Source organism: Nomascus leucogenys, chromosome 22a, assembly GCF_006542625.1.
Source record: "Nomascus leucogenys isolate Asia chromosome 22a, Asia_NLE_v1, whole genome shotgun sequence".
NCBI classification, from domain to species: domain Eukaryota; kingdom Metazoa; phylum Chordata; class Mammalia; order Primates; family Hylobatidae; genus Nomascus; species Nomascus leucogenys.
In genome coordinates this window covers 121,411,347-121,438,294 of record NC_044402.1, presented here as the reverse complement: position 1 = coordinate 121,438,294, position 26,948 = coordinate 121,411,347, and the positions used below count along the sequence as shown (strand labels likewise).

Below are 26,948 nucleotides of genomic sequence, written 5' to 3'. Positions count from 1 at the left end.
CTTCTTATCTATATAATTATTTGAAAATATGAGCAGCATACTATAAGAGAAAGAACCTAGGATTTAGAATTATAAGAGTTGGGTTCAAATTCTACCTCTACCATTTCATAGGGACCTCATACCTTAAACTTTAGTCTTTTTGAAGGTGACAATAAAAACTGTGTCACAGGATTATAGTGAGGATCAGAAGAGATGATCTATGCATAAATCCCTAATAAATGTTCTTGTGCTTTTATTGTTACTATCATAAATATTGGTTGTTTTTATCATGAATGTCACTTTGATTTTCTCAGATTCTGATGGGTTGTAATGTTTTATGAACTTATGAATACACCTTTCTATGAAGAACTGCCTGAGACTGGGTAATTTATACAGGGAAGAGGTTAACTCACAGTTCTGCGTTGCTGGGGAGGCCTTAAGAAAAGTACAATCGTGGCAGAAGGCAAAGGAGAAGCAGGCACCTTCTTCACAGGGCGGCAGGACACAGTGAGTACCTGCAGGGGAAATGCCAGATGCTTATAAAACCATCAGATTTCATGAGACTCATGCACTGTCACCAGAACAGCATGGGGGAACAGCCCCCATGATCCAATTACCTCCACCTGGTTCCACCGTTGACATGTGGGGATTATAATTCAAGATGATATTTTGGGTGGGGACACAGCCAAATCATAGCAACCCACTCCCCAACTCTGTCTTCTGCTGTGATTTCAATGTGTCCCCTCCAAAATACATGTATACTTTTTCTCACCACTTTCCCTTACTGACCTCACATCTGACATGAGATACACACATATTTGCATAACAACTGTAGCCAAATGGAGCCTGTACTAGTCCATTTTCATGCTGCTGATAAAGATATACCCAAGACTGGGTAATTTATAAAGAAAAAAGAGGTTTAAGGGACTCACAGTTCTACATGGCTGGGGTGGCCTCACAATCATGGTGGAAGGCAAAAGGCATGTCTTATATGGCATCAGGCGAGAGAGAGTGAGAGCCAAGTGAAAGGGGAAACCCCTTATAAAACCATCAGATCTTGTGAGACTTATTCACTACGAATCATGGGGGCAGTTCCCCTCATACTGTTCTCAATTATCTCCCACCAGGTCCCTCCCACAACGTGTGGGAATTATGGGAACTACAATTCAAGATGAGATTTGGGTGGGGACACAGCCAAACCATATCAGAGCCTTTATGTCTTTTGTTACAGTTACATGTTGTTACATATTTTAGTACATGTATTTTTTATAACCCTTTATGAAGTTCTGTGGCATTCCTATTCTAATCTAACAAGTATACATGTATATGTGTATATATATATATATATATATAAAATTTGATGTTGAGATGTAAATGTTTATCATTAAAATTAGTTTGACCTTAGAAAGGAGCTTATCATCTTTTTAATAATGAAAGGCAGAAATAAAGGCTTGTAGGGAAAGATGGGAGGAAATAGGGAAAATGAAGGAAGGAAGCAACTGGTTAACCATATGCCAATACAAGGTGCAGGAGACTTTTAAATATGTTCTCAACAATCTGAAAGGTCATAATTTTATCTCTTGTGACTTGAAGAATCCAAAATTAAGAAAGGTCAACTGCCCGTGTCAAAGCCTAAATTAAGCTCCATCTGGCTCATCCCAGATGTCCTATTTGTCTTCGTGTCCCTGCAGTAGCTAGCACACTGGGGATAGTGAGTAAAAACACAAGGGAATTAAGAGCTCTTTGAAGGAGAGGAGGAAGTCAAGCTTTCCTCTTTATCCCAGGATATTATATAAAGTGTTGAAGGAACTTCACCAAGTCCTCTCCCATATTACACTTCAGACATTTTAAGATAGATAATAAAATAGAAGGCTTTCATCCCTGGGGGTTTTCAATGGTTGATTTTGCACTTCACCTTCCTTTCTAACCCCCTTCATCTCCTCGTTCTGCAATCAACATCTAACTTAGGTGGCTTCAAGTAACAGGTGGTGGTTGCTAGGATACTGTCACCAGCCTCAGAACTCCTGAATATGAACAGCAAATTTATTTCTATAGCTCTCATTTTTAGCCATTATAGCATGTTGTGTTATATCAACATGAAACACATGAGTCTACATTACTTAATTCAAAGCGAGGCACCTTACATACATTGTTAGGTATAAAAATTTATATATGTTATATATAGGTGGCTGGGCACAATGACTCGTGATTGCAATGACTCATGATTGTAATCCTAGCACTTTGGGAGGCTGAGGCAGGTGGATCACAAGGTCAGGAGATCAAGACCATCCTGGCTAACACAGTGAAACCCCATCTCTACTCAAAATACAAAAAATTAGCTGGGTGTGGTGGCATGCACCTGTAGTCCCAGCTACTAGGGAGGCTGAGGCAGGAAAATCACTTGAACCTGGGACGCAGAGGTTGCAGTGAGCCGAGATGACGCCACTGCACTCTAGCCTGGGCGACAGAGCAAGACTCTGTCTCAAAAAAATATATACATATACATATATATATATATGTAGGCCAGGTGTGGTGGCTCACATCTGTAATCCCAGCACTTTGGGAAGCTGAGGCAGGTGGATCACGAGGTCAGGAGATTGAGACCATCCTGGCTAGCACGGTGAAACTCCGTCTCTACTAAAGGCGCAAAAAATAAGCCAGGTGTGGTGGCAGGTGCCTGTAGTCCCAGCTACTCAGGAGGCTGAGTATGTATGCATACATACATACACGTACGTATGCATATATACACACCTATGTATGCATATATACACACACACACGTACGTATGCATATATACACACACAAGTATGTATGCATATATACACAGACATACACGTATGTATGTATATATACACATATACACGTATGTATATATACATATATACACACGTATATGTGTATATATGTGTATACATATGTGTATATATGTATATGTATATATACATATGTATATGTGTATATATATATACATACGTATGTATATGTATATATACATACGTATGTATGTGTATATATACATACGTATGTATGTGTGTATATGTATACATACGTATATACGTATATGTGTATATACATACATATGTATATGTGTATGTCTGTGTATATACATACATATGTATGTGTATATATGTATATGTATGTGTATACACATACATATACATATATACACATATACAAATATGTATATATACATATATACACATACACGTATGTATGTATATACATCTATACACATATACACGTATGTACGTATATACACGTATGTATACATACATATATACGCATATACGTATATATGTATATGTGTATATACATATATACGTATGTGTATATATGTATATGTATATATACATACATATGTATATGCGTATATATGTATATGTATATATACATACGTATATACACATACGTATGTATGTGTGTATATGTATATGTATACATACGTATATACGTATCTGTGTATATACATACGTATATGTGTATATATGTATATATACATACATATGTATGTGTATATATGTATATGTATATATACATATATACGTGTATACACGTATGTATGTATATATACATATATACACATATACGTATGTATGTATATACACAGATACGTATGTATGTATATACACAGATACATATGTATGTATATATACACAGATACATATGTATGTATATATACACATACACATATACGTATATACGTATGTATACACATACATATAACACATACGTATGTATACACATACATATATACACATACGTATGTATACACATATATACACATATACGTATGTATACACATACAAATATACACATACGTATGTATACACATACATATATACACATACGTATGTATACACATACATATATACACATACATATATACACATACATATGTATACACATACAAATATACACATACGTATGTATACACATATATACACATATACATATATACACATATGTATGTATACATATACTATATATACACATATATGTGTATACATATACACATACATATATGGATATACACATATATGTAATGAAGTTCCAAATGGTCTTATTCTGTGTATCTCCAAAGGCACTCATTGTTGGAGTCTGGGAGTGAAGCAGAAGATGGATGAGATGCATTTATAGTTATAAAAATGAGGCTGAGAGGAAGTGCAGGGGACAAACTTAACCTCTCAATGAGTAAGTTAGAGGAGGAAAAATTTTGCTTGTTAGGGGAGACAATATATTATAATGCCCTGAGGATATTGATTGGCTATCAGTGGTGAGAGTATATCTACATTCACTATGTTCACGGAGGTTGGTGGTAGTGAGGGAATACTACATTTAAAAAGTAAGTAAAGATATTAACAACACTAACGTGGAGTAATGGAAGACAACTTCAAGACTGTAATCTTCATAGGGAGAGACTGTATCTGCATGTCTACCACTATATCCCCAGTATCATGCATTGGACCAAAGCCTTAGAGAGTGCTCATTGCTATCTGATGAATGAATGAGTGCATGGATAAAAGCCGAGATGCAACAGCATGATTTTATCCATGATGGAAAGAGATTCCTTCCCCCAATCAGGACAGCAACTTCCTGAGGGTTATGTAACTAGAACCACCCCGAGGAAGGAAACACCAACATTCAGAAAGGCAGTCAAGGGGTGATAGAAAGACACTAAGCATGCTCAATATGTAGCAGCTGGAGAGCCATATGGGGGCAAAGAGGAAAATGATAATGGCTCTCCAAGAACATGTGCAAAGCCTCAAAAGAATTCTATCATCACAAGAAAGGGACCTGGGGCTAGGGTCCAGAATTACCTTGGTGAGGCCCAAGGCCTATGGCTCTTCCTAGGGAGAAGTATAAACACCGTATCTTTCATCTTTCAGGCTTGTGTGTCCTAGGAAACAAGTACATACATATTTAATTCGGTTAAAAATTATTTCCAATTGGCAGATGTTAGGATATTAGCTTCAGCACAGAGAAGTGGTATTAAAATATTCACTAAATACATCAATATGTTAAACCGTCTGTGGGCTTTAAAATTGTATTGTGTATTCCATTATGGAAATATGCATGCGATATGTTAGGTGAAGAAAGCAAAAACACAAAACCATGTGCACACACTGTGTTTACAGCTATGTTAAAATGTACAGTTATAGGATTTTAGGGAGAGAGACCAGATGATCATCGATAGAGATGCAAATATTTGGTATTTTAGTGTTTACTGAATATTTTTCCTGTAAATTTCTCTGTAGTAAACTTCATTATGTAGAAAGAGGGTGTTCCATCTAATCAGTCATAGCATGCATTAAATGATATTTCCAGATGGGGATGGACTGTCTGTCACTCCCACTCTAACACAGAAGGACCATAATGTAAGTTATATGGCCTATAATGGGGGTTCTGTAGGACTCTATCACTGAAAATAAAATGATTTGCCAGCAGGCATACAGACTGAGGAAAACAGCATTAATAAACTTTAAAATGAGTTTTCCTAGATGAGCTTTATTGTCTTCCTATTTAGGTTATATTAAGTCACCTGTCAACCAGACACTGAAGTTCAATTTAGCAACATTATTAATTACGTAGACCATTTCATAATAATATTTTCTTGCATTTCATTCAGGTCTCAGTGAATTTCACATTGTTCTCCTGCTGGTCATTTTGTTCTTAATATAAGAATGAAGAAAGCTCCCGAGCTTCTAGTCTGGAAAGACAATGAAAGGGGTACAATAGAAATACAATTAGCAGTGGTACTTTCCGTATTTCATCACTTTTCTGTAAACAGCTGTTTTGTTAGCTGGCCAGTCTGCAAGTGCATGAGTCATACGAGGAGCAGCATTACTGAAATCCTTTATGGCAAATAAAAACCAGCTCTTGTCTTGCAAAGACTCCTTCAGAAGCCTCACACATTCAAGGTCTTACAACATTTTTTATCCCTTCCCTACCTCTTGGCCCCATAGTCTTGAACACCCCTCCCATTTTTATCCCCCCTCAGGGGATTCAGAGTGAAGAGAAGAATTTTGGAAGAATTTTAGGAATTGGGTCAATGGAGTTTGTGTCTAGAAACTTCATGTTTTGACATACTGAGGGTATCTATACTTTTGACAGATATTTTCTACCTGAGATTTAGTGGACAAGAGAGTGTAACAATTTTTTTTTTTTTTTTTTATGAGATGGAGTCTCACTCTGTCACCTAGGCTGGAGTGCAGTGGTGTGATCTCAGCTCACTGCAACATCTGCCTCCTGGTTCAAGAGATTCTGCTGCTTCAGCCTCCCGAGTAGCTGGGACTACAGGCATTCACCAACACACCCAGCTAATTTTTGTATTTTTAGTAGAGACGGAGTTTCACCATGTTGATGAGGTTGGTCTTGATCTCTTGACCTTGTGATCTGCTGAGAGCGTAACAATTTATAGACACTTGACACTGTTAGATTCAGCTTCACTCATAAGTTGTCTGAGCCTCTTTTGGACAAGAGGCTCTGAGTTTGGAACACAAAAACTAGATAAAGAGGAGAGGTCCTGTCTTTTTTTTTCTCATGATCGAAGATGTGCATGGGGGGTGGTGGTTGAGGAGTGGACAGAGAGGTGTCAAAGAAAGAGTGGAGGTAGAGAGGAAGGCTGGGAAATCTCAGCTCAGGATGATTAGTGTCACTTGATCTCAGAATACCTGTCTTTCAATAGGGCGTAGGTTGGTGACATGGTTTGGGTCTGTGTTCCCACTCAAATCTCATCTCAAATTGTAATCCCCATGTGTCGAGGGAGGAGCCTGGTGGGAGGGAGGTGATTGGATCATGAGAGTGGTTCCCCCATGCTGTTCTCGTGGTACTGAGGGAGTTCTCATGAGATCTGATTGTTTAAAAATGGCAGTTTTGCCCACATCTCTCTCTCTCCTGCCACCATGTAAGACAGGTCTTGCTTCCCCTTCACCTTCCACCATGATTGTAGGTTTCCTGAGGCCTCTCTAGCCATGCAGAACTATGAATAAATTAAATGTCTTTTGTTTGTAAATTACCCAATCTCAGGTGGTATCTTTACAGCAGTGTGAAAACTGACTCGGAAAATGCAAATTAAGCCAAAGCTGTCCTCAGCCCAACCCCCTGTGACTCCAGGGCAACTGTAACTCCTGCTTCAAGAGGAACCTCATCCAACTTGACATTTTAAAATCCTTTCTGTTTTGGCAAGAATTAGAGTTTTATGGGCTCACTCAAAAGTCATAGCCCTACAATTTTTACTTCTTCCAAAGCTTTGGGGGGACCCTCTCCAAAGAATAACTCTACTCAGTGAACTTTCTCACCAAACATTCAGTCCTCCAAACTTTTGCTTGGTGTTTTCAAGTTTATCTCATTAAATGACTGCATTGCTGATGCCTGAGCCACCTGCCACTGTGGATCAGACCCAGCTTTACTACCACTTCACAAGTGTCATATCAAGAGAACTCTCCAGCCCTCTCAGCAGACTGATCAAATCATGTGATACAAGTTTCCAGGCTGGCCTTCTTTATGGCTGCGTGGGGGAAAAGATTATTCAAGAATTGCCTGAGGAGTTCAAGCTGTTCACAAGCCATTACCAAGGGATGAGGGCCCCATAAAGAACTGTAAAAAGGAAATCCCATTGTTATAACAGAAGGCCAGTGTTGCATCTTATTGGCTACCCCCATCCAACACATTCAGGCCTGATTAGCAAAGAGGCTTTGGCTAGGAGCTACAGTGCCTTGGAATTGATTTTGCAATTAAGCAACCTTGGCAGTACTCAGCACAGCAGGTGCCTGATTATTTAGGCCCGGTTCAAGTTAAATTACCAAAAACCATGATCAATAATCCATATTGGACTTATGTTGGACCACTGAGGAGAAAATACTTTTCAATTTTGACAGATTTCCTCAAAATAGCTTGCAGTGTTCACCATTTTTCTTCAAACCTTCTTCCATCTGCAGCCATCACAGCTCTGTGGCAAAGACTACATTCACCTCCACTGAGCTTAGGGAATTAGTTACCAAGATTCATATCCAATCTGTCTCATCATCATATCTCACTGTCCACAGACACATGGTGTAGCTACATTCATGGAGCATCACACCAAGGAACCTATCTAATTTTACAAACAACTCTTTCCTCACTCCACCTCCAATGTCCCTACTTTTTTACAACTCTACTCTCCACCTTAACCAGATGATCCCTAGTATGGGTCTTCATGTTCCCTACTGTAACTTCAATCCAAGTTTCACAGCTTCAAAAGCAAATATGTATACATCAAAAGCAAGTGCTTTGACATAAAATAACATTAAGAAATTCTTATAATTTCAATGTTTTTATTATTATTCTATTACGCTTACCTCCAATTTGTTGTCAGAGGGTTTAACTTAAATTCACAGTCACTTTGTAAAGTTGTAACATTTTTCTATGGCTGATAAAAGAGAAGCCTTTGAGTTGTGCTTATTATTATTTTCCTTTATGTAGCTTACAAGCAATGACAAATTGGTAATGACTGTCTGGATTGCTGAGATATGAAGAATTCAGAGGACATTTCCAATCTGGGAGAAAGAATTCCAGGAAAGATTGTGATGTCTATTGTTGGCTCAAAGGGAGAACTTTGAGTATACATGCCACATATTTACCATTTTTACCTTAAATTTCTCACAAATAATTAGTTTTAAATGTTTTATTCAATAATACAATATTATTACAAGAATCTAGATGAGAAGTGAGCAAACTATAACCTGTGGGCCAATTCCAGACACTCTATGCTTTTGTAAATAAAATTTTATTGAATGTAGTCAATCACATTTATTTGCATATTAGCAGATATGCTAAGCAACTTCTTTTAGAAGTTGCTCTTCCATGTGAAGCCCACCTGCCCAGAAGTAAGAGCCACACCCTTATCTCACAGTACATATAAGTGAGATGATGACAGTAAGCCATCTGGTAGAGCGGGTGATACTGCATCAATAGATGTAGTCAAAAACTGCTAGGTTTTGTGAATTTTTATCTTGAGATAATTGTAGAGTCACTTGCAGTGTAAGAATCTACACTGACAACATTCAATATTAGCAATGTTGAATGTTGAAAAGTTGTGATAGAGAGTGTAGAGCCCACAAAGTGTAAAATATTTGCTATCTGGACCTTCACAGAAAAAAATTCCACCTCCTGATCTAGATCTAACCTCAACATACTGCTTGATTTCTTTCTCCATAGACCTAATAGTTTAGGTCACTTAATTCGCTGTTGCTGGTTCAACCCCACTTGGTCTTTGTTCAAATGAACTTAATTAAAAAGCTCAGGTATCTGAGCATCAGTTTAACTTCATGACCTAAGGAGACCTTATCTCCTACACTGTAATAATGGGTAGCTGTCCATTTTCTGTAACTCAGTTGCCATTTGGTATTCTAGTTCCTACAAGTGTGGAGAATTAACAGATGCCCCCCACCACACACACTGCCCTTCTATTTCGATCTTTCAGATCCCCGTCGCCTATCTGAAATCCAAAAGGCCGTCCTTCACAATTACAACGATTACCAACTACTCCTGCATATAAAATCACCTCAAAACCCTATGGCTTCAAACAACAATCAACAATTAGAATTCATGTGTCCATGGGGCAGCTACTCTGGACTGGGCTTATTATAGGTCTGTGGGTCAACCAGGAACTCTGCTTCAGGCTGAACTTTTGCTGGTGCAGTTTAATTGGGCAGCTCTGCTCCACATTTCTTTCATCATCCTCCTGCTAAAGGATGGGCTAGTCCAGGCACATTCTTGTCCTGGCGATGTTCTAAGTCCAAAAGGGAAAGCTCAACCGCACAAATGATTTTCAAGTCTCTGCTTGCTCATGTCTGCTAACATTGCCCCAAACAAGCACAAGGCCAAGCCCAGAGTCAAGGGGTAGAAACAAAGCCCTATTTGTAGATGGATGTCTACAAAGTTACATGGCAAAGGGCACAGAAAGAAACCATTAATGCAATTCACAAATATGCTCTCAGAAGAATCCAATAACCTGTCTCTCAGGTGACCATCTCTAATATCTCTATCAAACTGATCCAGAGCTAAACAAAACCATCAGCATATACAGTATAGGAAACAAAGGCAGGGTGCCATGCCAACTCTCTTGATGCCAAATTCCAAAGCATGTATGAGAATAGGGAGAAAAAAGAATTACATCTTAACCTAAATTCCAGCATCAGCAATAATATTCTGAAACACAAGAGTCTTTTAGAAGTTGCTCTTCCATGTGAAGCCCACCTGCCCAGAAGTAAGAGCCACACCCTTATCTCACAGTACATATAAGTGAGATGATGACAGTAAGCCATCTGGTAGAGCGGGTGATACTGCATCAATAGATGTAGTCAAAAACTGCTAGGTTTTGTGAATTTTTATCTTGAGATAATTGTAGATTCACATGCAGTGTAAGATACAATATAGAGAGATACTGTATACTCCTCACCCACTTTCCCCTAATGGTAAACTCTTTTAACATTGCAGTATAATATTACAACCAGAATACTGACATTGACACAATTCACCAACCTTATTTAGATTTTACTAGTTTTACGTGCATTCTCGTATGTGTGTGTTTATTTTTATGCATTTTTATCACACATGTGTAGCTCTGTGTAACCATTACCATGATTAAGATGGCGAGATTCATAACAGTTCCATCAAGCATCTATTTTTTACTAGTTGAAGGCCAGTGAATCCTGTATAGGAGCCCAGAATCCCCTTCATTGTAGGATTTTTCAATAGTCTCAAACATTTGGTTCATGTCATGCAGTCATAGCCTCTGTCAGACACAGGATATTTGTCTCTTTTTAAACAGGTAATTGCTTGTTAAATGAGTCACGTAACTACTCTCCTCTCAAGTGACCATGGAGTGCTTATTCAGTGTGTATCCTCTTACAAATCTAATAAGAGCTGTGTAAAATGAATTAAAAAGTGTTTCACTGAAATGCTATCTCAAGGAAACCCAGCTCTGTCCATTATATTTGAAGCCGTGAAAGAATCTGAAACACATTGATGAGTGAGACCCATTTAGATATTTTCTAAAATGAGATTGCTTCAGATTTGCTATTGCTGATCTCATCAGAAATGATTCTTTGGCCATACTTGTTATCTTGGCTCTGAAAGGCCAATTAATGAATTTCTAAAACAAATGACTTGGATCCTGGATTCTTACAGAGGTTTCATAAATGAAAGATGTGACAATGAGCTTTAAAAGCACAGAATTTCACAGAACTCATTACCAGGGAAGGTGCTATATGTCTTTCCTCAGACTCTCCTTCTGATTTTTTTTTTTTTTGAGACAGAGTCTTGCTCTGTTGGACTGGAGTGCAGTGGATCTTGGCTCACTGCAACCTCCACCTCCCGGGTTCAAATGATTCTCCTGACTCAGCCTCCCGAGTAGCCGGGACTGCAGGTGTGTGCCATCACACCCAGCTGATTTTTGTATTTTTAGTAGAGACAGGGTTGCACCATGTTGGCCAGGATGGTCACGATCTCTAGATCTCGTGATCTGCCTGCCTCAGCCTCCCGAAGTGCTGGGATTACAGGCATGAGCCACCGTGCCCAGTCTCTCCCTCTGATTTTTGTGTGTAAAGATGCCAGAAAAATGTGGTCTTGACAAGAAGCATTTATGAACCTGAAGCTGTATGCCCATCTAGTATGTGTTGTATTAGGACTTAGAGGAATGTATAAAACCCACAACTCCGTACAACGCAGCCTACTGTGCTGGATATAATCATAGAATAGTAAATCCTGGAGGACTTTCTATTCAAGGGGTTTATAATGTTTTTAGCATTAGAACTTTCTGCTCAAATGTATCCTTTTAAAATACATTTTAAAGGTTATACATGGAAATAGTCCAAAGAATCACAGAGTCCTACAAGACTTGACTTGGTGTAAAAAGTAGCAGACTGACTTAGAATTAAACATTCTTGAGTTTGTTAAGTCCCCAGTCTCTCATTTCTTTTTGCTCTTGTATTGTTCTTCACTCTCTTGGCCTGTCTCTTGGTCTGTTCTCTTATGCCTTATATTACAAAATCAAACAATCAAACCTTTCTTGTCATTTCTGCAAGGTTCTGGAAAGAAGTAGAAAAATAATTATGTTTATACTGCTATCATTTACCAAAAAGCAAATGTAACCTTCTGAATCCCTAAATCCCAAAGACTCTCTGCTTATCAGGCATTCATCTCATCCCTTCAGAAGCCACTTGAGTCATCTCTTACCAAAGTTTTAAAAGCTTCTTGAAGTATTGGTTGAAAAAAAAATACAGTCATCTAATCTCAGCTTCATTTTGTAGATAAGCAAACTAAGACGCAAGTAAAATAAGAGTAGACAGATTTATACTGTGAATCACACCTTCTCTTCTTACCAGGTGCTCTTTCTATCATACCACATTGCCTTTACTTAAGGCAGAAAACAATGGAATTACTGGAAACATTATGACAGTGGTCTAGACAATCTAGCCATTCATCACTTATTCTCTCATTCAACAAATTTGGACACCTGCTCTGCACCAGGGATTATATTTGGCACTGAGGATAAAGTAACAAATATAACAGGCATGAGCTTTTCTTTACTCGGGTCTACATTTAAAGATGCAGAGGTCACTATCTGGGAGTTTGCAGGCTAGATTTGGCCAGCAGTTGTGCTTTATTTTGCCTATCCATCATTTGATAAAAAATAAAAATAAATTTATGCCAATATTCATAAGTTGAGAATATCGTATTAAAGGCAATCTGGAAATCTGTCTTCTCTTGAAGAATGATAATGATCTGGAAAGACTGGGCCTTTAGTTTCTACTTGACATTAGTGTGAGATGTAACAGTCCCTTTAGACTGAGCATGCACCGCTGGTGTAGCCCAGATCCCACCAGTACATTTCCCTCCTTTATATTATCTGCCTTGCCCCTGTAGAAACTGGAATTTGTCACTTTTTTTCTAGTGATTTTCAAATTATTCTCTGTGGAATCTTAGGAGTTCTGATGAGGGCCTCAGCTGGTCAGATACAGAAGGGCTTCTGTTTTGAGAGCCCCCAGCTAAACAGAGGTGGCCAGCAACCCTCCCCTAACTGAAAACGAAGGGACCTGGACATGGGTGTGGCAGTATGCCTTTCACAGAATACTTGTGGACCTGGTGGACAGCCTAATGCCTCATTTTTCAACCCATGAAAGGAAGTCCCTCACATGGGAAACTTGTTTATACTGGAAGATGCCCTTGTAGCTCTTGTGCGACCCTTGTGCAACTGCCTGACCATTGCTCTAGCAATAAGGACTGTCCCAGTCATGTGATGCAGGAATGAAGAGTCAGAGAGAGAGAGAGAGAGTGAGTGCACAGATTGAGGCAACTAGCAGTATATATAAGGGAATAGGATGCATATCACTTTAAGTTCATGGGCAAAGATTAGGTTGGTGCAAAAGTAATTGCATTTTTCCTTTTTTTTTTTTTTGCACCAATTTAAAAATAAGCACCTGAATGGTCCCTTTAAAGGAAGTTTCTGGGAAACGAGATGAAAGAGATGCCTCTAAGTTTTTATCTCTGGCCATAGGCTTGAGCCATCTGGATGTAGTGTAGAACTGGAAACTGTGAAGAGTGACTGAGCTCTACTTACGGCATGAAAAAGCTAAACTTGTATTGAAAATAGATGTCCCAGCACTTTGGGAGGCTGAGGCGGGTGGATCACAAGGTCAGGAGTTCAAGACCAGCCTGGCCAAGATGGTGAAACCCCGTCTCTACAAAAAATAGAAAAATTAGCTGGGCATCTGTAATCCCAGCTACTCAGGAGGCTTAGGTAGGAGAATCACTTGAACCTGGGAGACAGATGTTGCAGTGAGTGGAGATCGTGCCACTGCACTCCAGTCTGGGTGACAGAGCAAGACTCTGTCTCAAAAAAAAAAAAAAAAAAAAGAAAGAAAAGAAAGAAAGAAAGAAAATAGATGTGAAGGCAACATAAAATTATAAGAATTCACTAGAGGTTCCTAACTCAGGCCTAATGGATTCTAACAGAAAGACCCTGCTAGGCTCTTCCCTATTTTACATATTAGGCATCCATTTAAGGATTCTCTTTCACTAATGTATTCTGCTGAGGGGAAAAACAGTTGAGTCCCGCTGTCTTGTAAGCGTTTTAGTAGGTAGTGTCGACAGTAATTGCTGTAGAGATAGGAAAGAAACCAAACTCCAGTATTTGATTCAGGTTTTAAGGAGGGAATAGGGTCAGAACTAACCCAAGGATAGGCCTGATAGAAGACAAACTTTTAAGATGGAGAAAAATAACCTTTGTCTTCACTAAGCAGCAAAAGGAACCAGCTGCTCTTCTCAGAAGGAAATGTGATACAAACATAGGCTACCTCATGTAGTGTCAAATATGTTAACAATATATACATAAATGGTTTCTAATCGTGAAGATAATTTTCAAAGCATGAGAACAAGAAGATTAAGAAAAGCCCACAAATTGAACTTGTCATCGTCAGCTAGATAGGTGGACTCTCAAATACTTTTTCCAAATAACTGTTCTGTTTGTACATAAATACAATAAAATAGGAGCTCATTTTCTAAGGAGCTTGGTGAAAGGGTGTGTGTATCTGGAGAAGAGATTATGACTTTATTTAAATGAAACACACACACTCAATAAAGATCAAGGAAGATGTGGCTGATTTTAATTAAGATGAATTGTACCTAGTACACTCTCACTACTGGTACACAACCACTCCTGTTCAAAGAAATACAATATAATTTGTATTTTTATATTTTAGAAAATCAGGCTTCTCAAATATTTTAAAGATGAGGAGCCATTTAGTTGAATATTGCATTAAAATGTAAATATTATTTTCCAGCTTTTCTACTTTTAGCATTTAAATTGCCAGGTCTCACATAGAGACAATTGCTTATCCCATTATAAGCTTGATTTTTAAATACTGAGATCTGCCTACGTAGCAGTTTGTCTTTTTAATTCTTTTCTTCATTACTTCCAGGGCATAGCATAGAATTATAAAAGGTTTTAAATCACTCCTAACTCAAAAAGCCCATAATCACAAGACATCTTCTTCTACCTCTTCTACCTGTGTAGCAGTAGAAAAACACACTCAGGTTCTCTTTCATGGATTCACATATTTTTACAGTAATATCTGCATGTTAAAATTTACAGAAAGTTCACATGGAGGTGCTCACTTGAAACTACAAACTTCCAAGCTAAAAAGAGTATCTTCATTTAAAAAAATGTCAAAACTAATTTTTCCACGGACTAAATGACTTGTCCAAGGTTGTATGGATCTTAGAGAGACCTGGGTTCATTTGTTGGCTCTGATTTGGGTCCCTAACTTCCCTCAAGTGTTAAATAGGTACTGAGAGTGTAGCAACCACATAGGGGTGTTAAAAAGACAAAATGAGATAAATTAAGGAAAGGCTTAGCATAGAAATGGTACCTAGCAGGGGCTTAATAAATGCTCCTTAGAAGTAGTAAAGGGATTTCAACTTGATTACCAAGCATTGCATCTAATTGCCTCTCCTGCTTCCTATCCTTTGATGTTGCAAACGCGTTAAAGAATCCGGGAATGGGTTCAGATTGAACATGGCCCAAAATTGCAGTCACTCATGCCTTGTGGCTTACTGAGTTAGCCAGGGAAGTGATGGTGACAAACCAGAGCTACAGGATCACTGGGGCACATACTTGGGTTGACTTCATGAAAGTTCTTCAAAACTTTGTTCATTTGCGAGGAAACATAGAATAATAAAAACACAGATTACAGGCTCATAAACGGTCATCTTACAAAAATCCACTGCATGTTTGAGTCCCTTCAACACTAATTCTGGTGGTTGTGCATTTTGTGCATGGTCTCTTCCAGAGATGGGAAACTCCTGCTCCTTGGGCAGTTCACTCCCACACAGATGGTTCTGACAATGGAAAGATGTTCATTAAATGGGGGGAAGTTCTATCACAAAGTCCATTTTTGCTGGTTGGAATAAATTAAATTCCTCTTTCTAAAGACATTCTTTTGAAATGTGAAAACAGTTCCACTGACTCATTGTTGAATGATAGCCAAGTAATTCAACAATTTCTCTTTAGATTTGGAAAAAGAAGAGCCTCACATTCCTGGCCAGTTTTCTCTGAATGCCGACTAGTGTATCCTTATCATTTGTTTAATATAATTTTAACTTTTACTTTAGAATAAGGGGGGCACATGTGCAAGTTTATTACAAAGGTATATTGTGTGATGCTGAGGTTTGGGATATAACTGAACCTGTCAGCCAGGTAGTGAGCATAGTACCCAATAGTTTTTACACCCTTGCTCCCTCCCTCCCTTCCCACTCCAGTAGTCCCCAGTGTCATTGTTGCCATCATTATGTCCATGAGTACCTAATGTTTAGCTCACACTTATAAGTGAAAACATGTGGTATTTGGTTTTCTATTCCTGGGTCAATTTGTTTAAGATAATGGCCTCCAGATGCATCTGGTTTGCTACAAAAAAACATGATTTTGTTGTTTTTTATGGCTGCATATATTTCACAGTGTATATGACTTTTTAAATCCAGTCTACTACTGATGGGCACCGAGGTTGATTCCATGTCTCTGCTATTGTGAATAGTGCTGCAATGAACATATGAGTGCATGTGTCTTTTGGTAAAATGTTTAATTTTCTTTTAAATATATACCCAGTAATGAGATTGCTGGGCTGAATGGTAGTTCTTTTTAAAGTTCTTTGAGAAATCTCCAAACTACTTTCCACAGTAGCAGAACTAATTTACATTCCCACCAACAGTGTATAAGCATTCCTTTTTCTCCACAGCCTCACCAGCATCTGTTGTTATTTGACTTTTTAATAGTAGCCATTCTGACTGGTGTGAGACAGTATCTCATTGTGGTTTCGGTTTGCATTTTTCTGATCATTACTAACATAGGAAACATCATTCTGGATTATCAGCCTTGGGAAAGAATTTATAACTAAGTCCTCAAAAGCAATTGCAACAAAAACAAAAATTGACAAGTGGGACCTAATTAAACTAAAGAGCTTCTGCACAGCAAAAGGAGCTATCAACAGAATAAACAGTCTACAGGATGGGAGAAAATATTTGCAAACGATGCATCTGACAAAGGTCTAACATCAAGAATCTATAAGGAACTTGACAAGAATAAACAACCCCATGAAAAAGTGGACAAAAGACATAAACAGACACTTCTTCAAAGTAAAGACATACAAGTGGTCAAGCTTGCTATTTTTTATAATTCATGCTCCAAACTGAGAACAGACCCATTAGTGTGATATAAAGTACACCTTCTTTGTGCTTAGTTCTATGCTTTGATCAAGGCAGCCTGTTAGTGACTATTCTTGACTCCCATTATGCTTATATAAGGCAACTCACATGTGTAAGGCAACTGTCTTTCTCTTTTTTTTAAGTACTGGACAACACTCCTGGGTGACATCTCTCTAATCCTTTACTCACATCATGAAAATTGAGAGATATAAAGTATCATAGATACTAAGTAGTCCAAAGGTAGAAAACGAGCCCACAATCCCAGTTGATTTGGTATGCACAGATTTGGCATGCATGATGTCTTAAAGACAAATTGAAGCCCATTTTCAAGAGCTGCATACACTGGCACCTTCATCAGGGCAGTAAGAAGACTTGTAATCCTGAATGACCACAATCACCCGGAGCTGTCTCTGCTATCTATCTAGACCAAGCATGCTTGTTCCAGGTGCTCACAACTGACCCCCTTCACTGACTTCCATTACCTGCCTGCTCCCTGAATGAGTCAGCAGACCCATAGCGGTTTCAAGGATATGCATCTGATTTCCCTCTGCCTCCTCAACTTTTCTCTCATTCACAGCCTGCCTTCACTTCTAGTTTCACTTACCTACCTAAAGGCCCTCTACAAGATCAAATCCAGTTCTGTTGCTGAAACTCCATCTATAAGTGCTGATGACTCTACATTTGGCCATTCTCTCAAACTCTAGAATAGTCCTTCCAGTTGTCCCTCTTTCCCCAGCCATTTCTGTGCTTGTCTTTTCTGTGTGTGTGTCTACCTTTCCACATTCGTGTCTTACCCAGCTCATCCAGAACCGTTCCTCTGGTTTCTGCTCTGTCCTGCCATCTGTGTCTGGACTTTGCTTTGTATATCTTCTCCTTGGTTGTCCAGAATGACCTAGTTTTGCCTCTGCCCTCGTCATTTCTGTGATTGTAGCTGTGCTCTGTATTTTCTCCCTTACAGGACAGAAGTTCCAATTTCCTTCTACTTTCCTCCACATCGGTCACATCCTCTTTCAATACTGGCTCCTGTTTCTGTTCTCTAACCCACTGGTTTTCAAGTGAGGTTCCCAGACCAGCATTAGCACCAGCTGGAAACTTGTTAAAAATACAAATCCTTGGGCCCCACCCCAGACTTACTGAATCAGAAACTCTAGGGACAGGGCTAAGCCATCTCAATGTGATAAGCCTCCCTAACGATTTTGATTCCTGAGTTTGAGAATCACTGCGCTCCACCCCAGCAGTTCTCAGCTTTCCTTGATATCTGAATCTCCTGAGAAGGTTTTTAAAATACTTATATCTGGGCACCACTCAAAAACAATTAACTCAATTTCTCTGGGGGTGGGCCCAATTAGGGATATAGTTGTAGAAGCTCTGCAGGTAATTCTAATGTAGAATCAGCGTTGCCTCTAGCCTGCCAAAATGTTTCCTTTCTGCAGCCTTGACTTGGTCCCTCTGTCTGTGAAGCTCTGCCTCCACTCCACAGGTCTTGTTTTCTCTTCATTGCCATCAACTAAGAAAACCCTTCCCTGGCCATCCTAAATCCAAGCATCCTCCCCGCCCCAGACACTTTCTGTCACTTTATCCTGTATTGTCTTACTTGTACTAATCTCTAATATTTGAAAAATCATTCATTTACTTATTGGCTCTACTAGAAAATGAACTGCAGGGGACCAATGACTGTTCCTTTCAAGGCTGCATCCTAGCTCCCTAGAACAATGCCAGCACACGTAGCAGCTCAGGATATATTTGTTGCATGAAAGAACAAACAACACACACACACAAACACCCCAACACCACATGCTGCTTATTCCAAACCCTGTGCTTTCAATGCTTTAGTTTTCTTTGCCTAAAATTTTGTTCTTTTCTTTGCATTATCTTTTATTTTATAATTAGCAGCATTCCCAAAAAGTCTAGAACATTTGCTTCAATTCTTCTTTATCCACAATAAATTCTTCATTTCCTAACATCATGTATGATGTAACTAATGTTTCACGTCTTTAAAAAATGTGCAGTGGATACTCACCTTGGACGTGCGTGGCAGAAGCACATAGACGAAGCTTTAGGTCTCTTTCTGTTCGCTTCGTGGTGTGGATGAAGTGAGCTGCTGGGGACACAGGAGTAGATACTTTCTGAAGTGAATTGACTTGAGGAAAGGAAAAAAGCTTTCAGTCAATAGTTTTAAATGCCAAGGGACCATTGAAGAGAGAGCAAGAATAAAAACAGATACAGGAAAGAGCATATCGTTCAATAGAGAGATTGAATCTTAAAAAAAAACAAACAAAAAAAAAACAAAAAAACAAGGGCTAGGGTGTCTAATGCATGTCCATGTATTGGGAATACCTTAGTGGCTGCTATTTCCAGTTGGTCCCTCTTACTATACCAGCACTTCTGAAGACCTAGGTCTGGACAGAAATACACCTGTACCCCTTAGCCATCCCTTCCCTTTCTCTCTTAAACTGTATAGAAGTCTGAAACTAGCATTCACATCAAGGAAAGCTGGAACACCACAGGCAGCCATTGATTGCAAGTAAGCTGCTACAGAAACTCCCCTTTTATGATGCTACATTATCTCTATGAGAGCAATCAGAGCGATCAGCTGGAAATCCCTCAACACTGAGAAGGAACTGACTGGCTCACACACTGCTTCGCCTTGAAATAGCTTGCTGGGAGACCAGTAGGGCTCTTCAGCACAAATCAACATCCTAAGGGATTGATGTGTTCCTCCCTAGGAGGGAATGCTTGCTGACTGCGGCTGGACAAAGACAGAGAGGGGACAAAGCCTTTAAATGATGATTAATACATTGGGATTAGTATACATTTGTCTTGTATCAGTCCAGGCAGTGTCTTCATTTTCATAACTTAGGAATCCTAATAAACCAGAGGTTAAATTACTTAGACATATTTACTCTTAGTCACACATTTTTATGCTTGAAGATCTAGGCTTGGCCCGACAAAGCTATGATGAGGCTTAAAACCATTTTACCTCTCTTTACTCCAACTTCTTTCTATAAACTGGACATTCAGAGGGTTGCTTCCCTAAAATCAAGTATTGTAGATGCATAAGTGTCTTTATTTATCTTGGCTTTATTCATGCACCAGCTCTGCCATCCACACCTTTAATTCACTCCTTCATCCCAAGAACTTGAATTTTCCAGTGCTGCCTACTGGATGTCTATAAGCTTTCCCTTTAGGCCTACCTTCTCCTGTAACACTCCAGTTTCCAAACTTCATCTGGCTACTTTCCTGGGCCAATTTCTTTAAAGCAAGGATCTTTGCTAGAGTTAACTTGATAACCTAATTTGCACTTTGTTGATGATCTAATATGTATGTTACCTTTCCAAGTACGTAACAGACATGCACTGACAGAGGTGTCTGAAACTCTGTAATTCAAAGACTAAAAATAGGAACTTTTAGCAGTTTTGGATATCAGAGAAATGGAAAGATTTGGTCAGTGGGCAAGGGCAAGTCAAGTGGTGGTGGTGTCAGTCACAACAGAGGGGCCATCTCCATTGTGTCCTCTTGGAAGAGACCTAATTAACATAACCCTATTTGCTTCACCCCATGCACAGCAGCAATGCATAATTCTTACACACTCCTGCAGCTAGAGACACTGGCCCAGCCAGACTGGGAGACAACGGCTTTTTTAGGTTCATAGAGAGGAAATGTAGAGAAAGTGAAGCGGGAGGACAAAACCACCAGTTTGGAGACCTAGAAGATAAACTTAGTCTATCTTCTGAACATTTTTTTAATTCATTGAAATAAGTTATAGAGAGTGACTTCAGGCACAGTTCAGTTCAATTTAACAGATATTTACTGACTGCTAATGCATAATTAATAGGGATAATAATAAATTACTAATCAACAACACTGAATTAGCACTTACCTTGTATCATGCACTCCACTGAGCATTTTACATGGATTATTTCAATAGTAATTTCATCAGCCTTGTGGTGTGATAGGCAGTGACATGCTAGTGAACAGGCTCTCTGAGGAGAAAAAAATACCCTAATTTGTAGCATCTGCTTATTACTATGGTGTAAACATTCCTAGCATAGATAATTTAAAGCTACCAATAGCTCACAAAATTTCTGAGTATATTAAAGTTGGCCCACAAAATTCCTATTTAACAATTGGGTCTCCTAGCTAGTAGAAGCTGGTTCCAGCACACCACTGGTGGTAGATATCTTTACTTTCCCATTTGTTAGGGTGACCAGGTCCTCCTAGTTTGCCTGGGATTTTCTTGATGTTAGTATGTGTTTAGGAAAACCCCTCAATTCTGGAGGAACTGAGATTGTTGGTCACCCTACCCTTTTGCCCTCATGAATATGATTATTGCCCTTATAAAAGAGGCTTCAGAGGGCTGCCTTGCCCTTTCCACCATGTGAAGATGCAGCTAGAAGCTGCATCTACGAATCAGAAAGGGGGGTCCTCACCAGACACCAAATCTATTGATGCCTAGATCTTGGACTTCCCAGCCCTCAGAACTGTGAGAAATAAAGCTACCCAGTTTGCCATGTTTCCTGCTATTTTGTTACAGTAGCTCAAATAGAGTAGACCACCTTTGTACATATGAAGAAATCGGGAATTTAGAGAAACATGTCCAATATCACACAGGAATGTTTGCAGGACTTACAAGTTTGATTACGCTGCCTGTGAGCATCACTACAACAGACAACAAGCTTTCATTCTTCATTTGAGAAGATCAGCCATAAGTGCAAAAACTATAAGAGAGGACACACACATGCACACACACACACATGCACATTTCATAAAAACAAAAACTAAATTGATTTATGGCATTATTAAAGTATATTATATGTATCTAAGAGAATGAACTACAGCCTTGCCCAGCTGATTGCTTTATCGAATTCAAGGATTTAGCTCAGTGTCATTTTATTGAGATCCCCTGAAAGGAATTGTCCACAGTCTTCTAGCACCTGCACGAATATCATTTACATAAATCCTCCACATTATGCAGTGGGTACAGATGAAGCTAGGCTCTGCTTCTCAGCACACAAGCACAGCACTGAGAGCAACGCTACATCTTTTAACATCCTGGGAAATTTTGTAAGTGAGGAAATTTGCCTTTTCTTAATATGCACTGTTGAATACAAGCTTCATTAACTATAACATAATCCCTCATTTTAGAAAATCATTTCAATGATTATTCCTAATGAGTATCAAGATATTTATATGAAAAGTAGAGCTTCTTTCCTTCCAAATTGAAACTCATGAACTCTAGTATATCCTTTAATTAGAATACCCTTCAAGAATAAGTCTCATGAATAATCATGTTAATGTTCCATTATTTGCTAAGTAAGATGAAGATCTGTTTGGAAACTTTACATTTTGTTTTTCCATTTCTAATAGAGGTTTTAATAAATATTATTTGTAAAAAGCCAGATGATTTATTTAGATCATAGTGAACATCACTTTTGACCCTACAGACCCCTTTTAATGGGTAAAATAAATTATCTGCTACATAGAAATGAGTTATCCCATTTTGTAAAATGCCATAAAATTCTGAAAGCATTAAAAGAGTGCAGAATGACATTAATTTACCCAAGCAATGTTTCAGAAGAGTTGGTTTAAGACAAATACATAACATATAAAAATAGTGATTTTCAGCACTCATGAAATATCTTAAATATCTTAAAAGTTTTCCAGAAACTCTTCCCAAATGCTTAAAAAAAATCTAATATATACCACACCCCATTAACTTCAAAAAATAAGTATATGCCAATTTGGGCTTTTGTGTGCTAGAGAGAGACAAAAAATGAAGAAAGAGAATATGTTTAAGTTGGGACTCACAAAATAGTAACCAGAAATAGATTTAAATTTTATTTCTCAGGGGGCCTTATGTCCCTGAGGTTTATTTTACTCTAAAATTGCAAAATCTAATAGTGCAAAAGAGATTTAGAAAAGAAACCTTACAGAATATTAGATCTGATCCTTGGGGGTGAATGTCATCTAATTCAAGTAAGTAGCAAAAGAACATATGTGAGGACAGGAGGGTAAGGAAACCTGGGAAGAAAGAGTATCTTTCCAATATAAATCATGAATTTTATGTTTTGCATTAAAAAGGCATCTGCTATTTTTGTTTGTTTTGCTTAATGGTCCTGAATTAAAACTGATATCACTGACCTCACACATCTGATTTCAGAAAACTTGTTAATAACAAGATACTATCACATTAAAACATGTTAACAGTTCTATTTCTGGGATTGTTCAGGATTAGTTTTACCCATATGCTAAAACATATTGGATGGTCCAGAATCAGAAGTTATCACCTGAATTCAGATTCGGGCTTTAGGACCATTGTACCTCCAAATTTTATGCAAATATTTTTCTAGGAGAATTGTTGAAATCTCTTGTCATTTTCTCATGGCAATGAGAAACTCAACAAAATTGAAAACTCTCTGGTAAGACTCTCTGGCATATGATCTCATCAAATAATTTCATATTTATGTATTCTTATTCCATACTTGATTGCTTAAAAGATATACAATGAAGTTAAAATAAGTCCTTATCACTTTTTTACTGTATTTTAAGCTTATGATATAAAGCTCAAAAATTGAAGCACATAGAATGATTCTAAATGTAAGAAATTCCCAAATAATTATGTTAATGTACTTGTTATACTTCTGAACAATATTCTCAAACCACACCACACATGTTACTAAGTTTGATTTTTATTAATGGTAGAGGTGGCCTTTGGTCAGAGGAAATTATTTATATAACATGATTTTAGGGAAGCTGTGAAGGTATTTCTGAACCCACAAATGCCGACGACTTTCCTGGGCTGGAACTTCTATTATAGATCCCTTCTTCTAAACCATCCTTCTTTGTTTCATCTGAACTATAAATATCCCTAGGAAAAAAAATTGTTTAAAATCTCATAAACCATAAGTGCCTACCAGGACTTCTCATATTTTGAAATGGACAAGAGAGGAGACACATCAACACCTGGAGGGGAAAGGACTTTCCACTGAAGAAGGTCATAATAATGAAAATGACAGCCAAGAATGCTAATGGTGGGCTTCAGTCATAGAAAGTAAGAGAGAAGGCACAGAGAAGCAACATCAATGATTATCATAGGTGCCATGATTTCAAATATAGTAGAAATTTAAAGACTCATAAGAGAATTCTATGAAAAAATATGTCAATAAATTTGCAAACTGAGGTAACTGTAAAATTTTACACAAAATCATAATTAACTATAATTTATTATATAACAGATAAACATGAAATGGTTAGACAAATAATACCATTAGAAGAATTGAATTAATAGTAAATGGTTACTTTCCATATAGTAATACTTTTTCTACACACACAATGCACAAAACACCAGTTTCAAACTATGTTATTGGCATCTCAGTGAACTTTTAAGGAATGCATGAATTCTGTCTTATTTGAACTATTTGAGAGAAGAAAAAAAGAGACCCATGCTTTTCAGAGTATGTATCTAGTATATCTTTGATGCTTAAATCTGTTACAGACAGTTCAGAAATAAAATTATAGCCCAATCTTATTATGAATGTAGATAGAAAAATATAAATAAAATATTAGAAAACCAAGTTCAACAATGTGTTGTGGTAAAATATTCAAGTATATATAATGCATGCATTCAACTATTCAAAACATACAACAATGGTATTACATGTCAATATAGTAATGTAATTCACCACATTAACAGATCAGGAAATAGAAATCATATAATCATCTCAACTGTCATAGCAAAAGCAATTGCTCTATTTAGTATTCAATTGATATGCTTTCAATATTTAATTGAATATGCTTTCTTTTCCTAGTAAGTTTATCCATATCAAACAGTAGTTAATGGTGGAGTTCAAAAGCAGTTTTAATTAAGTCAGGAATAAGATAAGGATGCTTAGTATCACCTCTACTCAACATTTTACTAGCAGTTCTTTCCTACCTAATAATAAAGAAAAAGAAATGAGCATGATAAAGAGACAATTCTCTATAAAGAAAATCCAAAAGCAACTAAAAGAAAGAATTAAAATGTATAAGAATTTTCATTAGGATTGCTGGAATTGATATAAGCATAAAAAAGTCATTTAAAATATTTTTAAAAAGATACAGTTAAATAATATCAAAAAATTTTAAGCAGCCTAGTAATAACTCAAACAAAAGATGAACAAAAACAGAAGAATGTACAAAATACAATTAAAAGCTCCTAAAGAACCCTTGATTAAATAGGGACATATTTCTTATTTATGAATAGAGATATTTAATATCATATCTATCCTCCCCTCCATATTAATCTATATATTTACCTATTTTATAAAAATCTCAAATACATTTTTGATGGAACTAAAAACACTATTATTGAAATTCATTTTAAAGAATATGGTTCCAATAGCAGCCATGACAGTTTAAAAGAATAAACAAGGTTTGGAGACTTACTCTACCAGAGAGTAAAAACTGTTAAAAGAGCTGCAGATTTAAAGCAGTATATATTAATGGAGGAACAGATGAAGGACTTGATGCAATGGAATTCAGAGCCCATAGAAGGACCAAGCACGTCTCGGAATTTGGGATGTGACAAACACAGCATCACACATCTGTGAAGGATGGTGTTAGGCCAATTCGTTCAACTTGTTTTCTTTTTTTTGAGACTGAGTCTCACTCTGTCGCCCAGGCTGGAGTGCAGTGGTGAGATCTCGGCTCACTGCAACCTCCGCCCCCCGGGTTCAAGTGATTCTGCTGCCTCAGACTCCACAGTAGCTGGGACTACAGGCACGCACCACCATGTCCAGCTAAATTTTGTATTTTTAGTAGAGATGGGGTTTCACCATGTTGGCCAGGCTGGTCTCGAACTTGTGACCTCATGATCTGCCTGCCTCCGCCTCCCAACTCATTTTCTTTACAGAAAAAATTAAATTAAATTTCTACTTCATATTATATCTCCAAATTAATTTTAATGGATTAAAAAACAAAATAGGAACTAAACAACTTTACAATTATTAGATAAATGTTTACTAAAATTTCTTTTTAAACTCTGATGGGAATGTATTTCCTAGCTGAAAGCATAACTCAAAAAATATATAGATAATTAAGACTAGCTGCATTAATATGTAAACATGCTTCCCATAAAAGGAATAATGAACAAAGTTGAATAAGCAAAAACTGAAGATAATATTCATAATGAGTAAAATAAAGGATTAGTACCCAAATTTGAAAATTGTCCTATGTACGTATAAGAAATAATCAAGCTACCTTGCAGAAAAATGGACACAAGATCTAGAAAAGCAATTTACAGAAAAGTCAGTCCAAAGGCAAATGACTGATGAAAGTGTACACAATCTAACAAGGCATCAGGAAAACAAAATTTATTCCTTTTTTTTAAAAAAAGTTATTGTGTAACTATTCATTTGGCAAGATTTGTTTAAAGTATCAAAATACCATAAACTGATGAATTGCAGAGGAATAGTCACTGATGCTGCAAAAGAAAATTGTCCTCCAAAATGAGAGAAGCTTTGGAGAACAACTTGGCAATACCTGGTAAGTTAAAAACCTGTTTGCTCTAGGATCCGCGGCTGCAATTTCAAATATATAATACAAGAAAATCTTTGCACATATGCATCAGGAGACTTGTCAACAATGTCTCTTGAAGCCTTGCTTACAATGGCTATAAGAATAAAAACAACTTAAATACCAAACAGTAAGAAAATCTATACGTACATTATGAAACATAAAAGAACACACCGCAG

The 26,948-nt window shown here is 37.6% G+C and overlaps 2 long non-coding RNA genes across 2 annotated transcripts in view; both read right to left on the bottom strand.

Moving 5' to 3' along the window:
• Window positions 1-467: 467 nt before the first annotated feature.
• Window positions 468-5,826, bottom strand: LOC115832418. Its single transcript, XR_004027913.1, has 3 exons — window positions 5,519-5,826; window positions 4,797-4,876; window positions 468-494 (listed from the first exon to the last, which is right to left on the bottom strand). It is a non-coding gene; the product is annotated as an uncharacterized LOC115832418 (long non-coding RNA).
• Window positions 5,827-8,330: 2,504 nt separating this feature from the next.
• The window catches only part of LOC115832417, a 221,098-nt gene continuing 202,480 nt past the window's right edge, over window positions 8,331-26,948 (bottom strand). Inside the window, exons 5-7 of the long non-coding RNA XR_004027912.1 lie at window positions 21,098-21,200; window positions 19,238-19,357; window positions 8,331-8,513 (exon numbers count right to left, since the gene is read on the bottom strand). This is a non-coding gene — a long non-coding RNA (uncharacterized LOC115832417). The remainder of the gene's footprint in view (window positions 8,514-19,237; window positions 19,358-21,097; window positions 21,201-26,948) is intronic.